General features: G+C 44.7%; 1 protein-coding gene across 1 annotated transcript in view; it reads left to right on the top strand.

Annotated features, from left to right (window-relative positions):
• ZRANB1 (zinc finger RANBP2-type containing 1) overlaps positions 1-18,222 on the top strand; it is a 1,697,020-nt gene that overhangs the window by 327,739 nt on the left and 1,351,059 nt on the right. The gene's annotated exons all lie outside the window — the stretch shown is intronic.

Here is an 18,222-nt window from a genome sequence, read left to right as displayed (position 1 = left end):
ATAATGCAATTAACAAAGATGAGAGCTGTGGAAAGAGTACCAATAACAGAACAAGGCAAAGGATTCTACTCCAGACTATTCCTAGTTCCAAGAAAGGAAAAGGTTGGAGACCTATTCTAGACCTGTCCACCTTAAACACATACATCATTGTCCCAAAATTCAAAATGCTGACCCTACAGCAACTTCTTCCCATGCTGGGCAAGGAGTGTTGGCTGGTAACTCTAGATCTCAAGGAGGCATACCTGCACGTCCCCATTCGACCAATTTGCAGAAGATACCTCAGATTTCTTGCAGGATCAGAGCACTATCAATTCTCAGCATTGCCCTTTGGCTTATCTACTGCCCAGGGTATTCACAAAATGCCTGGCATCAGTAATCGCCCACTGCAGACTACAGGGGATCCAAATTTATCCATACCTGGACGACTGCCTGCTACAAGGGACAACAAAAGCAAGCTGACAACAGATTTACAAAGGGTCATTTACTTGCTACAAGGACTGGGATACACAGTCAATTTAGAAAAGTCAAGGCTGATACCATCCCAAACAAGGACATTCTTGGGCAGAATTGGACACAGTAAAACAAATGGCATTCCTAACTACAGAAAAACAAAAGAACTCCCTCTTTACTTCTTGGCACTAACAAAACAGAACAAGCTAACAGCAAGAAAAGTTCTGCAGGCCTTGGGCTTCATGGCATCATGCATAATCTTGGTTCCACATGCCAGACTGCATATGAGAAAACTACAGTGGTACCTAAAGAATTTATGGTCCCAACACAGGCACAGCCTAGAAGCAGAAATTCCTCTAATCCCATGCCTAAAACAGGAGTTCCTATGGTGGGCTCAAGCATGCCAGTCAAACCCAGGCCTACCTTTTCACAACTATCAAGCAAGCCAAACCATCACAACAGACGCCACAGACCTAGGATGGGGGGCTCACATGCTGGACAAATGCATACAAGGATTGTGGACGCAGGACCAGCTTCACCTGTACATCAACCTAAAAGAAATGCTGGCAGTAAAGCTGGCAATCCAAAAATTCAGACCATTTCTCAAAGAAGGCCATTTGATGATAAGGACAGACAACACCACAGTCATGTGGTGCATCAACAAACAGGGAGGCACTCATTCATACCCCCTATGCAGAATGACTTTGGACCTTTGGAATCTGGCACTCAGCTACAACATCCAGTTACAGGCAATATTTGTACCGGGAAAGGAGAATACTCTAGCAGACATGTTAAGCAGAACCACCTCGGATGCTCACGAATGGATGCTACACCCGGACATCTTCAAGACCATCTCAAAGAAATGGGGAAGGCCACAGATAGATCTATTTGCTTCCCCTCTCAATCACCAGCTCAAGAAATTCTGCACAAGGACATTCCATCCACTTGCATGGAAAGTGGATTCGCTCTCCTTCAGCTGGAAAGGCCTGACAGCATATGCATTCCCACCTCTTCCCTTGATACACAAGGTACTACTAAAAATCAAGGAGGAACGTCCAAGGATAATCCTGATAGCTCCGAACTGGCCAAGACAACACTGGTACCCATTGCTGAGGAGCATGTCTCGGGGCGAAATGTGGTCAATACCCCTGATGCCTTTGATGTTAACTCAGGACAACTACAGCATCATGCATCCAAATCTAGAAACGTTGCAACTGACTGCATGGAACATCACATAGCAGCAACTAATCCAGATCTTTCCCAAAGGGTTAAAGACATTATACTTGAAGCCCGCAGACCTTCAACAAGAAGGAACTATGCAGGAAAATGGAAAAGGTTTGTCATTTGGAGTGCTGAAAGAGGAAAAGATGTGTCGAATATAGATATTGCTAACATTCTGGAGTACTTGGCAGAGCTTTTACATACAGGCCTGTCCTATTCCTCCATCAAGATACATGCATCAGCTATTTCAGCAGAATACAGCTTTGATCCACCTGTCTTTTCACATCCTCTACTCAGGCAGTTCCTCAAAGGGATCAAGAATGTAAAACCTCCTAGGAAACCACCATTGCCAGCTTGGGATCTGAATTTTGTGCTAGAAAAGTTGACAATTGCACCTTTTGAACCAGCAGCAACAGCAGACTTACAGCATCTATCATGGAAAACTGCTTTCCTACTGGCAATAACCTCAGCAAGGAGGGTTTCTGAACTTCAGGCCCTAATGGCAGTACAACCCTTCCTAATCTTCCACCAAGATAGTGTCCATGAGGACTAATCCTACATTTATGCCTAAGGTGGTATCCAGAGTGTCTTTAAACCAGGCAATCCACCTACCTACCTTCTTCCCCAACCCACAAAACAGAGGGGAAAGAATGCTGCATACCTTGGATGTACATAGACAGCTACGCTACTACCTGGACAGAACAAAAAGTAATAGAAAAACTGACCAGCTTTTTGTAGCCTATGCAACAGGAAGGGAAGGAAAAGCAATTTCCAAACAGACAATCTCCAAATGGATAGGAAATTGCATACGATTCTGTTACTCCTTTCATGGAAAACCAATTCCACAAAACATAAGGCCTCATTCTACAAGGGCAACAGCCACTACCACAGCCTTCTTACGAGGTGGCAACCAAGGACATTATTGAGGCTACTTGGACCTCCGTGCATACATTTGCCAAGCATTATAATCTACCTCTGTATTCCAGATCCCGAGCAGGGTTTGCCACTGCTGTACTGCAAGGGATCCTAACCACACCATAATCTATTCTTCCTCCTACCCTAGTTGGCTATGGTATTCTACCCAGTTGTTATGACTGCAGATGCATCCATGAAGGACATAGTACAGTTTTGTACCTACCATAAATGTAGATGTCCGAACTGGATAGCATCTGCAGTCAGGATTACCCTCCCTCCTTCCCCTCTGTGGTACTCCTAGGGTATTTACCCTCCTAATAGCTAGCTGGTGGGGGGAGACTCTTATGGTGTATTTGTTTGTATATATGTACATACATGCTTATTTCTTGTGTTTGCCTTCTATCTTTTGGAAACATTGGCATTTACCCAAAATTTAGCCTTCCAAGAGGGCAACTGGCATCTGGGGCAAGAAACACTGAGGAAAATGGCGTCGGCTGATGCCTTTATACCCGAAGACCAGCAGAGATGACGTCGGGTGAAGTGCGACATCAGCCGAAGCCGGACCCGGACTTTGGAATCCGGCCGACCGAAGGGCTGCCCGACAGGACAACCCAGTTGTTATGACTGCAGATGCTATCCAGTTCGGACATCTACATTTATGGTAGGTACAAAACTGTACTTTGTCAAGAATCCGGTTCCTACAGATAAAGAGGCCAGGGCTTTGGATAGATGGGGAAAGAAAGTTTATACTTCTTCCACTCTAGCTATGAGGGCTTTGAATTGCCAGTTCCACATGTTGAAATACCAAAACTATCTCCTTTCACAATTGAAGTCTAAGGTTGATGCTCTGGCAGAAGGTATTGATTGTAAAGAGTTACAAGATTTAGTACATGTTTCTGAACAGGTGGGTAAGCATTCTTTGCAATGTGGTTTTGATGCTGTACAGGCCTCGTCTAGGGTGGCTGCCACTGGGTCAGTTCTTCGCAGGCACGCCTGGCTGAGGGATCAGAATTTATCTGACCATGTTAAAACAAGGATTTTAGATGCTCCTTTACAATCTGATGTGTTGTTTGGTTCTCCTGTTGAGACAGTTTTAAAGAAAATGGAAGACAAGGCTAAGTCTATGCAGACTGTTAAAGATTTTTGCAGGTTCAGCCTCCAAAGTTTAGTAGAAATTGGCCTACTAAGGGTTGGCGTATCCTTCTTATGATTCCCAGTCTAGGGGTAGATCTAGGCGTGGTAGGGGCAGAGCTCAGGGCTCTTTCAGGCCTAGAACAGGAGTTCTCCTGCACAGTCTTGGTGAGGGCAGGGGTCAGTCCTTTCGTAAACAGACCCAATGACCTACCTTTTCAGCTGCCAGAGCCTTCTCGTCTGGCAGCACCTTTGGGAGGAAGGTTGGCACTTTTCAAAGAAAATTGGAGTTTAATTACCCAAGACAGATGGGTATTGGATATCATACACCACGGTTACAGGTTTTATTTCCATACCTTGCCTCCTTTCAAAGGCATGCCAGGCGTTCCTCCTCAACAAAGAATAGAGGCTCACAAGCAAATTTCTCTGTTACTCCAAATAGGGGCCATTCAGCGGTCCCTATGCCAGAAGTGGGCCTAGGATTTTATTCTCGCCTGTTCCTAGTACCAAAGAAAGGGAACACGTGGAGACCAATTTTGGACTTATCTATCCTCAACACTTATCTGGACATTCCCAAGTTCAAAATGTTGGCGTTACAGCAGCTTTTACCTCTGCTGGGCAAGATCATTGGATGGTAACTTTGGATCTCAAGGAGGCTTATCTTCATGTTCCTATCAGACTGAGTTGCAGGAAGTATCTGCGTTTCGAGCTGGGACTTCTCATTATCAGTTCTCTGCATTGCCCTTTGGCTTATCTACTGCCCAGAGTGTTCACGAAAGTTCTGGCTCCAGTGATAGCTTTCCTCAGGTTAAAAGGAATACAGATCTATCCTTATTTGGACGATTGCCTGATTCTGGCTCAAGGAAGGGACGAGCTTCTTCATCATTTGGATTATGTGATAGCAGTGCTAAGATGCCTGGGGTATTCTGTGAACGAAATAAAGTCCAGTCTGGTACCCTCTCAGGACATGTGCTTTCTGGGTGTGAGACTGAATACTGCATCCCAGATGGCCTTTTTGACCCCGGACAAACAAAAGAATCTTTCCCTTTACTTTCATCAGTTGTCTCATCAGTCCAGGCTGACTGCAAGGACAGTCCTTCAAGCCTTGGGGTTCATGGCATCTTGTATTCTGGTGCTTCCCAATGCCAAACTGCATATGAGGAAGCTACAATGGTATCTCAAGAATGTATGGACACAGCACTGCCAGGATTTGGACACTGTCATTCAAATAATACCTTGCATTCAAAAGGAATTGTTGTGGTGGTCTCAGGAATGTCACCTAAACAAGGGACTCTCTGTGACCCGGCCAGAGGCGAGTCAGATTCTAACGACAGATGCCTCAGACAAAGCTTGGGGAGCTCATCTGAATGGAAAGTGGATACAAGACAAGTGGCCTGCCAGACTACAACATCTACATATCAACTTGAAAGAGATGTTAGCAGTCCAGTTTGCATTAATAGCTTTCAAGGATTTACTTCTTCCAGGGCAGGTGTTGATTCTAACAGACAACACAACTGTCATGTGGTACATCAACAAGCAAGGCGGAACACATTCTTATCCTCTATGCAGGCAAGCAATGTTTTTGTGGGAGACTGCTCTCAGTTTACAGCTAAATCTTCAGGCAAGGTTTCTGCCGGGAGCACAGAACTCCTTAGCAGATGTGTTGAGCAGACAAATTATGGATCCCCACAGTGGAAATTGGATCGTCATGTATTTCAGAAATTGACAGTGTCATGGGAACTCCAGACATAGATCTGTTCGCTTCTCCACTAAACCACCAGCTGCCAAAGTTTTGCACAAAAAGGTTTCATCCCACAGCTTGGAAAGTGGATGCTCTTTCTTTCAATTGGAGCAATCTTCATGTGTATGCCTTTCCACCTCTGCCTCTCCTCCCAAAGGTACTACTAAAGGCCAGACAAGACAAGCCAAGGATGATTTTGATAGCTCCAGATTGGCCTCGACAGCATTGGTACCCATTACTGAGAAGCCTGGTACGGAAGCCTCCATGGCCTTTGCCTTCGATTCCACACCTGTTGTCTCAGGAGGACAGTCATTTGCTCAATGTCATGCTTCACTCTCTGCACCTAACAGCCTGGCATATTCTGTTTTGAACCATAGTGGGCCTCCACTTCCACAGCAAGTTTTGAATGTTAGTTTGGAAGCTAGAAGGCCTAGTACAAGGAAAGTGTACGCGGATAAATGGAAGAGATTTTTATTTTGGAGTGCAGCAAAGGATTTTGATGTTTCTGAGCCTAATTTAAGTGTGGCTCTTCAATATCTTACTGAGTTACTGGACAAAGGTTTGTCCTTCTCTTCTATTAAGGTTCATGCTGCAGCAATTTGACTCACTATGATTGTGACCCACCATTGTTTTCTCATCCTTTGTTCAAGCAATTTCTTAGAGGGGCAAAGAATATAAGACCCCCACGAAGAGCTCCTACTCCTGCTTGGGATCTCAATTTTGTGTTGGAGAAACTCACTCTACAACCTTTTGAGCCTGCAGCTACTACTGAATTAAAGTTTTTATCATGGAAGACTGCTTTTTGTTGGCTATTACCTCTGCAAGAAGGGTTTCTGAGTTGCAGGCCCTTATGGCGGTTGAGCCTTTCTTAATTTTCCATAAGGATAGGGTATCTTTACGTACTAATCCTTCCTTTATGCCTAAAGTGGTTTCTAGTGTGGCTTTAAACCAAACTATTCATTTGCCTACTTTTTATGCAAATCCCCAAAATAAAGGGGAAAAGATTTTGCACACTTTGGATGTACACAGGCAGTTGCGATATTATTTGGACAGAACTAAAGGGTTCAGGCAGTCTCAGCAGTTATTTGTTTCTTTTGCTTTGAGTTCTCAGGGCAAGCCTGTGTTGAAACAAACTATTTCTAAGTGGATTGGGTTTTGCATTGCTTTCTGTTATTCCCATCATGGCAAGGAGATTCCAGCTGGGATTAGGCCTCATTCCACTAGGGCTACTGCCACCGACAGCTTTTGAGGGGTGGCAACTAAGGATATTTTGGAGGCAGCTACTTGGAGTTCAGTGCATACTTTCTCTAGGCATTATCACCTACCACTTTACTCTAAATCCAGGGCTGGTTTTGCCACTGCTGTTTTGCAGGGCATTTTGGCAGCTCCTGCTTCCTTATAGTTTGGCCATCCTCCCTTACCTCTGCTTTGGGATTCTACCCAAGTGTAAGGACTGCAGCAATGTGAGATGAAGAACATAGTACAGTTTTGTACCTACCATAAATGTAGATGTTGAAGATCCACATTGCTGCAGTCCAATTTACCCTCCCTCCTTCCCCTCTGTAGTTAGAGGCGGTTTTGTGGGTTGGGTTGTCAATAGGGTGTATATTGTATATATTGTACATATTTTTAGGGCTAGGATGGTTGGTTGGTTGTTTGCTGTCTTTTGGTTTTGACCTTTATTTTTAGGGTCTTCTGACATCTGGGGCAAGAAAAGACTGAGGATATGACGTCGGTCATGCGCATTTGTACCCTGACGTCCTGATGTCAGTCAAATGCGCCTTGACCGACGTCAGCCTTATACTTTGATATTCAGGCCGACCGAGGACAGCGGACTACCCAAGTGTAAGGACTGCAGCAATGTGGATCTTCGAACATCTACATTTATGGTAGGTACAAAACTGTACTTTCTTGAATTTCTAGTGGAATTGTTTAATAAAGGAGAATGCACATTGACTGTTAAAGTTCAGCTAGCAGCAATTTCAAATTTCCATGTGGGATTACACAATTCTTCCTTGTCTTATGCAAAAGTTTGTAAAGTATTTCTGAAAGGTACTGTTTTGCTAGGACCTCCCTTTAAGGACCCTGTTCCTCCATGGGATTTAACTCTAGTACTGCAGGCCCTGACTCAATCTCCCATTGAGCTTGCAGCCAAATGTGATTTTAAAATTCCTATCTTGGTAGACGGCCTTTCTGGTTGCCATAACCTCCCCCCCCCCCCAACATCCTTATTAAATTTCCACATGTGACAAAGGCAATCTTTTATTTATATAAATGAAAAACACACAAAATGAAATCACTTTAGTTGTAAACAGTTTACATCACAGACACCATTGAAACAACTGTAGTTGTAAGCATTACTAATCACTTATAAATATTCTAATCATTGGCAGTTAAGCATTATATAGTTCATTCAAATCCTGCTGCTTAAATTTCATTCCTGCTGTGCGTATACTTTTCCCACAATTCCCATTTTTTTCTATATAGTTTGCTCCTTCCCTGTTCTAAAGATCCCAATTCCAGTTGTTTTATCTCAGTTACTATATTTACTACTACTAGTAAAGTTGGTCTAGACTTTGATTTCCATTTTCTGGTAATAGTGTTTTTGGCAGCCACCATAATGAGACTCGGCAAGACTTTACTATGTCTAGGAAATTCCGATTCTGTAGCATAACTCAAAAAAATCATCTCCCCAGTCGGTCCAATCCCTGGTTGCTATAATCTTGGCCAGGAGAGTATCAGAACATCACATGTTATCCTTCAAGCCCCTTTACTTGGACTTTCACAAGGGTAGGCTTACCTTACAGACCAGTGCTTACGTTCTACTGAAGGTGGTATCAGAATCCAATATTAAGCAGGCCATTCATCTTCCAGTATTTTTTTCCAAATTTTAGTAACAAAGGGAAATTCTTGCCTCATTCTTTGGATGTTCATGGACAGTTATGTTACTATTTGCATCGTACAAAAAATTTCAGGAAATCAGACCAACTTTTAATTTCCTTTGAGCACCATAGGTTGGGGAAACCTGTCAAGGAAGTCACTGTAGTCAGATGGACAATGGAATGTATTTCTTTGGTGTATGCAAAATTGAATATGCCCTTCCATGAACCTGTAAGATGTAAATCTACCAGATCTGTGGCACCTTCTACGTTTTTTCAGTCTAGCGCTTCCATGGATGATATTTGCGCAGCTGCTACTTGGTCAAGTTCACATACTGTTGTCAACCACTACAAATTAGACCTGATCTCAAGGGGAAGAACGGCATTTGGCTCCTTCCTTAGGGTCCACCCAGGGTTCAGGTTACTGGGGACTCTCCCATATGTTGAGGATGAATGAAAATTGACAACATCAGATAAAGAAGTTATGTACTCACCATAACGTTCCATCTGTGTTTTCCATTTTCATTTAACTGCAACTCCCCACCCTTTTTTGTTCAAATTCCCTCTGATAAGAAGCATATGTATGAGGACACAGCTAGCATTCCTTGTTTCCCTGAAATTGAACTCCATTGTTGGCATATTGCGTCCCTCTTTGTTTATACTTTTTCTCCTTCTCTCAAGCTATATGTATTATCTGAGACCAGAGAGGACTAGAGCATTGTGGGTAGGGAAGAGTTCTAGAGTTTGTTGGCTTCCACAAGGTGTAGTAATGGCTGAGTCTGATCCGGGGTTGGATTGGAGTCCCATACATTGAGGCTGAATGAAAACGCACAGCACAGATGGAATGTTATGGTGAGTACATAACTTCTTTTTATACCAACATGCCCTCATGCCTCCTCAGTGACATGTGAGAAGCCCAGAAGCTTTGAATACTAGGTGGATTTCTGATCCTTGGTGGGATACACCATCACATATAGCTTGTGCTACTGAAACAGTGATCTATTCAAATGTCTACTGACAATAAACAGACTGCCTTACTGACATGAGGGTAATAGTGCATTGCTGCACTTTGGCAGACTGCTAAATCTCAAGAGTCTCTCTCCCACTGCCTGTTGGATTATCTGGCAGGACATGGACTGCCATACAGACCCACAGACAGGACCCTTCCAGGTTTCTAGTGCCATAGGAAGAGAACAATCTCTTGGAAAACTGCTCCTTGCACTGATTTTCTTCAGCTGTTGAGATGGGTTTTTATTTCCTCTCTGCATTTTCCATCAGTGCTTGACTAGTGTTTTCTGCTTCTTTGACTTTTTTTTTTTTTTTTTTTCTGATCTAGAAGTTTTGAAAATACTTGGTTTTATTTTGACTACCACAGTGAAGTATATAAAAACAGGCAAGTAATTGCCTCCGAGTGGAAGTCTACTCATGATGACTATGGGAAAATCCCGTGGAGTTGTCGTGGCATATTATGGAAGTAGATTGCCAGGCCTTTCTTCTGCGCAGATACTGCTACTGTCAGTTGTTCCCTAGCCAGGTTACAAACCCAAGTTAACCAGTTTATAATCAGTGCTATCAGGCCAGGTGAGTAAGCCTGATCATTGGTTTCTCAGGATTTTTAACCCTTGAAATGTAGTCCAATGTTGAATTTTCATTCGTTCCTCAACTGATGGGTCTCTGGTCCAGCTTGGATCTGGCTTGGCCGCACTTAACTGGACTGTCTGATTCAACTCACAATCTCTTCCATTTATCCATAATGCTCCAGTCACCCTGTAATTCTTCACATCTCGGTTCCTACCTTATCTTAACCAACGCATATCCTTCTTTCAGAGCTTTGGGGTGTATTTTAATTAGTGTGCTTTTCTTTAAAATGTTCTCATAGCCTTTGCTATTTTAATCACTTCTTCCTTCCTTATGTTATTTTTTTGGGATTTCTGTAGCGTTAGGTTTGTAATTTATTTTACTTCTACATGTGGTCGTCTTAGTAGCATTGTTGGTACTTATCTTTTTCCTGTCCTTTAGAAGGTAATTTCTTTCCTCAACCATTGTTGGTAGTTTTAAAACAAAATTCAGTGTGGTCTTTTTCTGTTTTGTGATCATGGCTGGCAAACCCACTGGGTTTGAGAAATGTACTTCCTGTGGGCACAAGATCCCTAATTCCAATGTCCACAGGGTGTGCATTTATTATCTGGTTGCTGCCGATTTAAATACCAAGTGAGGCATATGAGCTGGATTTAATTATAGGGCCCTTAATGACTGACACAACAAACTGGTTCTAAAGGTCTTTTTACCACCCTCTTCTTCCTGTTCTTCAGGGGATTGGACCCTTGCAAAAACATGTAAGGCCTCTTCAGAGGCAAGAGAATCTAGCAAGCAGTCTCCAACCTGCTCTCCCAAGTCTGCTTCTACCTCATAGCCTCCTGCTAAAGTTCAGAAGTCAGATTGGACTTCCTTGGATCCGAAGTGGATTGAGTCATATGATACATCCTTGGATCTGACACTTACACAATCTAAGTCTCCTAGGACCTAGTCCCCAGGGTTCTGTCTGGAGTCTTTTTTTTCCTCAACTCAGTTCTCCCTTCCTTCAAGAGACCCCAGCCTGTCTTTCCTCGACTCAATTCTCCCTTTCTTCAAGAGACCCAATGGAGAGAGTCTTAGCCCCAGTCAACTACTTCCTTCATCAAGTCTGAAGCCGAAGTGGATAAGATGACAAGCATGTTTCTCAGAGCTCAGATTCAGATGGGGGTTATCCTGTCTCTGTCTCCTGTCGGATCCATGAGCCTCCTTTCTGATGTCCTTCAAGGATGCATCTGCAGTCCTTACAAATGGGTTGTCCTGTCGTCAGGCAGCCCTTCGGTCGGCCAGATTCCAAAGTCTGGGTCTGGCTTCGGCTGGTGTCACACTTCACCCGACGTCATCGCTGCAGTTTTTCGGGTATAAAGGCATCAGCCGACGCCATTTTCCTCAGTCTTTCTTGCCGCGTGGCGCCCGAAGCAGAAGCTGTTCGCAAGTGCCGGTCGGTCAGATCCAGAGATTACTATTACCGAATACTACTTCGAAGACTTCTAAAAAGCTAAGTACCCCGTTGGGGACTCTTTCTTGCCTCAGCGATGTCAGAGAAAGTGAATAACTGTTTATCTTGTGGGAAACAAATACCTCATAAAGATTTCCACTCCTACTGCATACATTGTTTAGGCCCAGACCACGACGTAGCAGCTTGTCTTGCCTGTGCTTCTCTTAACCGGCGGACGCTTAGACATCGGTCGGAGTTTGCTGAACAGATTTTCGGCTCTGATTTTGCCTATATTATGCCGTCGGATCCTCCGACTACGCAAATTACCAAAAGCGCGAAAAGGACCGACACTTCGCGGTCCGGTTTCGGCGAAACCGCGATTAAGCAAACCGCGAGTGTCTCTGTTTCGGCCGAAACCGAGCAAGCGGTTCTTTCTTCAGCCGAAACCATGCCTTCTACCGAGGCCTCTTCTATCCTGGTAGAATTGGCTACTGAAATCCAACCTTCTGTTGCGGTTTCTCAGGAATTATCAGACACTATTCCCCTGGATGTCTCTTCCCCTGCACGTGGAGCTGCTAGGCCTCCTGCAGCCATGTCTATTAAGGCCTTTGCCAGGGCTAAAGCAGCCAAAGCTTCAAAAATGGTGCCTGCCAAACCCCCCTCTCACAGGCCCAGCACCAGCTCCCATATGCTTTCTTTGGCTGAGGATCTCATTTCTTTAATTCGTGGATCCCACCCTCATACAGACAGGGCCTCTCACCCACCTCCAGAAAAGAGGCCTAGAGCAGAGCCCCCCGAGCCAGTATCCTCAGATGATTCCTCTGATGACTCAGAACATACAGACCCTCCTGAGGCTCCTTATTCCCCTTACGAAGACTCTGATGCTGAAGAGTCCATTCCCTCAGCTTCTCCACCGGAGGAATTTTCCTTTGGGGAAACCTTGCATGCTATGAGGGAACAATTTCAGTGGCAGGGTCAAGATTTCTCAGACTCCAGAAAAAGGCTTAGAACCTTTCTACATTTGCCACAACATAGGCCTTTAGCTATACCTCCAGTTCTTTCTGTTGTAGATGATGCATTTAACGATGCTTGCACTGCTCCTGATTCCTTACCTCCGGCTCCTGCTAAGCCCGATAGGTACTACAGGGTCCCGGACACTCATCACCATTTATACAAGGCTCCTTTTGCAGATCCAGAGACTATCTCCTAGGGCCCTAAAGCTGTAGCAGCTACTTCTACTAAAAACCCCCTCCCCTCTGAAAGGGAATCCAGATCCTTAGAGAGATGGGTTAAAAAAGTTTACACCTCTGCTACTTTGTCAGCTAGGGCTTTGAACTGCCAATTCCATATGATTCAATATCAAGAGTTTATGCTTGACCAGTTAACTAAAAAGCTGTCCTCTGAAGAATCTTTAGATAAAAAATATGTTCAGGATATGGTACATAACATACAGCAGGTTAGTAACCATTCTTTAAAATGTGGCTATGATGCACTGGAGGCTTGCTTTAGATCAGCCATGACTGGCACAGTTATCAGGAGACATGCATGGTTGAAAGAACAGGCATTACCAGACCATGTCAAATCAAAGCTTTTGGTTGCACCAATGGACAAGGTCAATTTATTTGGTTCCCCTGCACAGCAGGTACTAAAAAAGATGGAAGAGAAGGCGAAATCTGTACAAACAGTGAAAGATTTCTTACAGGTTCAACCACCAAGGTTTAGCAGGAACTAGCCCTCCAAAAATTGGTCCTTTCCGGACTCCTCTAAGAGACCGAGAGGCAGGAATAGGCGTTCTAGAGGCAGAAATCAATCCAGGGGTGCCTACAGGGGACGCCAGTGGCAAGGTAACAACCAGCGAGGCACGGACGCAGCCACCACCTCTACTACAACACAATCACAGTGACTTGGCTGTGGCACCGCCTACCAGGGAGCAACTAGAAGCACCTTTAGGCGGAAAGCTAACTTTATTTTCAAAGAACTGGTGTTGCATCACAAGGGAAAAATGGATTTTGCAAACTATAGACCAAGGTTACAGGTTACATTTCCATACTCTATCAGGAAAGAGAGGAATGCCAAACCTACCACCTACCCAAAGGGCAGAAGCTCTAAAGCAAATATCTCAACTATTAAGAATGAGAGCTGTCGAAAAGGTACCATCTATGGAGCAAGGAAAGGGATTTTACTCCAGACTCTTCCTGGTACCAAGAAAAGAGAACAAATGGAGGCCTATTCTAGACCTGTCCGTTTTAAACACTTTCCTTATTGTCCCAAAATTCAAAATGCTGACCTTACAGCAGCTTCTTCCCATGCTGGGCAAGGAGTCTTGGCTGGTAACTCTAGATCTCAAGGAGGCATACCTGCACGTCCCCATACGACCAATTTGCAGAAGATACCTCAGATTTCTTGCAGGATCAGAGCATTATCAATTCTCAGCATTGCCCTTTGGCTTATCTACTGCGCCCAGAGTGTTCACGAAATGCCTGGCATCAGTAATTGCTCATTGCAGACTTCAAGGGATACAAATTTACCCCTACCTGGACGACTGCCTGATACAAGCGGACAACAAAAGCAAGCTAACAGAAGACTTACAAAGAGTCATTTACCTGCTGCAAGCCCTGGGATATACAGTCAATATAAAAGTCAAGGCTGATTCCATCCCAAAGAATAACCTTTCTGGGTGCAGAGCTGGACACATCAAAACAAATGGCATTCCTAACTGCAGAAAAGAAAGAGCAACTATCTCTCTACTTCTTGGCATTAACAAAGCAGAACCATCTAACTGCAAGAAAAGTACTACAAGCCCTAGGCTTCATGGCATCCTGCATAATTCTGGTCCCTCATGCCAGACTGCATATGAGAAAGCTACAGTGGTACCTAAAGAATTTGTGGTCCCAGCACAAGCACAGCCTAGAAACCAGAATTCCAATAATCCCATGCCTGAAGCAAGAGTTCCTATGGTGGGCTCAGGCGTGTCAATCAAACACAGGATTGCCCTTCTGCAACAGTCAACCAAGCCAAACCATCACGACAGATGCCTCAGACCTCGGTTGGGGGGCACACATGCTGGACAAATGCATACAAGGCTTATGGACTCAAGACCAGCTGCGCCTACACATAAATCTAAAGGAAATGCTGGCAGTAAAATTGGCAATCCAGTCATTCAGACCTTTTCTGCAAGAAGGTCAGTTGATGATAAGGACAGACAACACCACAGTTATGTGGTACATCAACAAACAGGGAGGCACACATTCATATCCTCTATGCCGTCTGGCACTGGACCTATGGGATGTGGCTCTGAGTTACAACATTCAGTTACAAGCAATTTATGTACCGGGAAAAGAAAACATTCTAGCAGACATATTAAGCAGAACTACCACAGATGCCCAAGAATGGATGCTGCATCCGGACATCTTCAAAGCCATCACAAGAGAATGGGGATTACCACAAATAGACTTATTTGCATCCCCACTCAATCACCAGCTAAAGAAATTCTGCACAAGGGCGTACCACCCACTTGCTTGGAAGGTGGACTCCTATCTTTCAGTTGGAAAAACCTGACAGCATACGCATTCCCACCACTTCCTTTGATGCACAAGGTGCTTTTGAAGATCAAAGAGGAACGTCCAAGGATCATTCTGATAGCTCCAGACTGGCCAAGACAACATTGGTACCCATTGCTGAGGAACATGTCTCGGGAACAAATATGGACACTACCCCTGATCCCATTACTGTTAACACAGAACAAGTACAACATCCTGCATCCAAACCTGAAAACTCTGCAGCTAACAGCCTGGAACATTACATAACTGCAGTTAACCCGAATTTGTCCCAAAGGGTTAAAGACATAATCCTGGAGGCTCGTAGACCTTCAACAAGAAAGAATTATGCAGCAAAATGGAAAAGATATCTCATTTGGAGTACTGCAAAGGGAAAAGATGTGACACTGGTAAACATAGCCAACATCCTGGAGTACTTGGCAGAGCTCTTCCATACAGGCCTGTCCTATTCTTCCATCAAGATACATGCATCAGCTATTTCAGCAGAATACAGCTTGGATCCTCCTGTCTTCTCTCATCCTCTGCTCAGACAGTTTCTGAGAGGAATTAAAAATGTAAAACCTCCCAGGAAACCACCATTGCCAGCATGGGACTTGAACTTTGTGCTAGAAAATTGACTCTTCCTCCTTTTGAACCAGCAGCAACAGCAGAATTACAATACTTATCCTGGAAAACTGCTTTCCTGCTGGCAATAACTTCAGCAAGAAGGGTCTCTGAACTACAGGCATTAATGGCAGTGCAACCCTTCCTGATCTTCCATCAAGATAGTGTCCATGAGAACAAATCCTACATTCATGCCTAAGGTGGTATCCAGAGTGTCTTTAAACCAGGCTATCCACCTACCTACATTCTTCCCCAACCCACAGAACAGGGGAGAAAGGCTCTTGCATACCTTGGATGTACATAGACAATTACGCTACTACCTGGACAGGACCAAGTCCAATAGAAAAACTGACCAGCTTCTCGTAGCATATGCAACAGGAAAGGAAGGAAAACCAATTTCAAAACAGACAATCTCCAAATGGATTGGAAATTGCATTAGATTTTGTTACTCCTACCATGGAAAGAAAACTCCAGAGAACATCGGGCCTCACTCCACAAGGGCTACAGCCACTACCACAGCCTTCTTACGAGGAGTGGCTACCAAGGACATTATAGAGGCTGCTACTTGGACCTCCGTGCATACATTTGCCAAGCATTATAATTTGCCTCTATACTCTAGATCCCGAGCAGGTTTTGCCACTGCTGTTTTGCAAGGGATCCTAACTACACCATAATCTCTCCTTTTTTCCTCCTCCCCTAGTTTAGCTTTGGTATTCTAGCCATTTGTAAGGCCTGCAGATGCATCCTTGAAGGACATAGTACAGTTTTGTACCTACCATAAATGTAGATGTCCGATAGGAATGCATCTGCAGTCAGGATTACCCACCCACCTTCCCCTCTGTGGTACTCCTAGGGTATTTGCCATCCTTCAGCTAGCTTGAGGGGGATCTATTATGGTGTATTTGTTAGCATATATGTACATACATGCTTATTTTATGTGTTTGCTCTCTATTATTTGGAAACATTGGCATTTATCCAAATTTAGCCATCCAAGAGGGCACCTGGCATCTGGGGCAAGAAACACTGAGGAAAATGGCGTCGGCTGATGCCTTTATACCCGAAAAACTGCAGCGATGACGTCGGGTGAAGTGCGACACCAGCCGAAGCCAGACCCAGACTTTGGAATCCGGCCGACCGAAGGGCTGCCTGACGACAGGACAACCCATTTGTAAGGACTGCAGATGCATTCCTATCGGACATCTACATTTATGGTAGGTACAAAACTGTACTTTTCCCACACTGTGATTTCTCCATCACTCTGTCCGGTGATTTCAGAGCCTCAAATATGAGAACCCCCAGAGTGTCTGTGTCTTCTCCAAAGACAGCTAGTCTTCCACTCCAGCTGTGTCTCTAACTTGTCTGGTGCCAGTTCCCTTGGACCCAGGCAGGTCTTGGAGCAGAAGCATCTGCACCAGGTCTGGAGGGCTTGCTCCAACAACAAGGTTGTTGGAGCCATCCCTCCTACTTAGGACTTTGGCATTGGACAGCTCAGGCCAGACTCCCACTTGGAGGCAGGAATCCATGTAGGGTCAGGGTATGGTAGCATCTGAAGCTTCATCTGTGGTGCAGCCATCTATAGCTTCTGCTGGTCCTTCTGGCTTTCAGGTGGTGGAGATAGTCTTTTGTCATACGAGACATGTCTCACGAGGAGACATGTCTACTCTCTCATCTTCAGATCCAACAGCCCGGCCACCATTGGGTCTGCTCAGTGATCCTCACAGATCTACCAGATGGGGACAGCTAGCCCTATCAAGCATCCAGACAGTCCTATATGAGGACTTTCCCCTCTGTTCAGACACCTCTCCATATCATCCCACTGAGGAGGTCCCCTGTAAGAGAATGTGCAAGAGGAGGCACATAGACTCCCTTCAGGAGTGTCTCACAGAAGACACTGACTTTGAAGGTGAGGAGTCCCCCACATCTCTACTAGATGGTGTCTACTTTGGAGACATCTCGGAAATCCTCAGGCAGAAAGGTGGATAGTCCTCAGAAACCCCTTCCCAGGAGGAGTCAGTGTTCCTGGAATCTTTTGGGTCTTCCCTGTCTACACTTTGGGTGACTCCCCTGGCTAATGAGTTTATAGATCTAGTCTCTCACTGGATGTGGAAGGAACTGAATACTGTAGAACCCATCCTCCGTTGTCCTGATGAGTTCCTTGCCCCACTGGAGCAAAGAGGTCCCAGTTGATGCCATGTCTGTGGAGGACCACAAGAAGCTTTCTTCCCAGCTGGCCACTCTTCTATCTCTGTTACTTCCATAAGATTAATTTTCCATGCAGCTGAGGGTACCTCGCGGGCAGAAAGACATGCTTGGATACGCTTGTGAGACTTTGCAGAGCCCTTCAGGTATTCCTTCATCAATACTCCTTTTGACGGATCATCTTTGGCCCCACTGTCAAAGAAACACTTTACTGGAATGCGAAGGATGGAAGTACTTTGCTGTAGGGATCCTTTTCTCTACTCCTTAGAGATCCTTTTCCAAGAATCAGTGAGGAGGTAGAAAAATGTAGTTCCATTAGTCCCAGGGCCTTTTCCAAGACTAACAAGGGGATATCTCTTGCAGGGGCAGTGGGGGGAGTTCTAATGGAAGACCCCACCCTCATGGCAAAGGAGGCCCACAAAACCAGGGTTTCCAAGACACCTTCTCAGATAAACCCTTTCAGCATTCCTAAAAGGTTGCCTGGCTGCTCGTTTCTGGAGGCAGTCAGCACTGGGT

Source organism: Protopterus annectens, chromosome 14.part0 (assembly GCF_019279795.1).
Source record: "Protopterus annectens isolate FY-2018-M chromosome 14.part0, PAN1.0, whole genome shotgun sequence".
In the NCBI taxonomy this organism is placed as follows: Eukaryota; Metazoa; Chordata; order Ceratodontiformes; family Protopteridae; genus Protopterus; species Protopterus annectens.
Note: the sequence above shows the minus strand (reverse complement) of the source record. Positions and strands in the feature narration are given on the sequence as shown.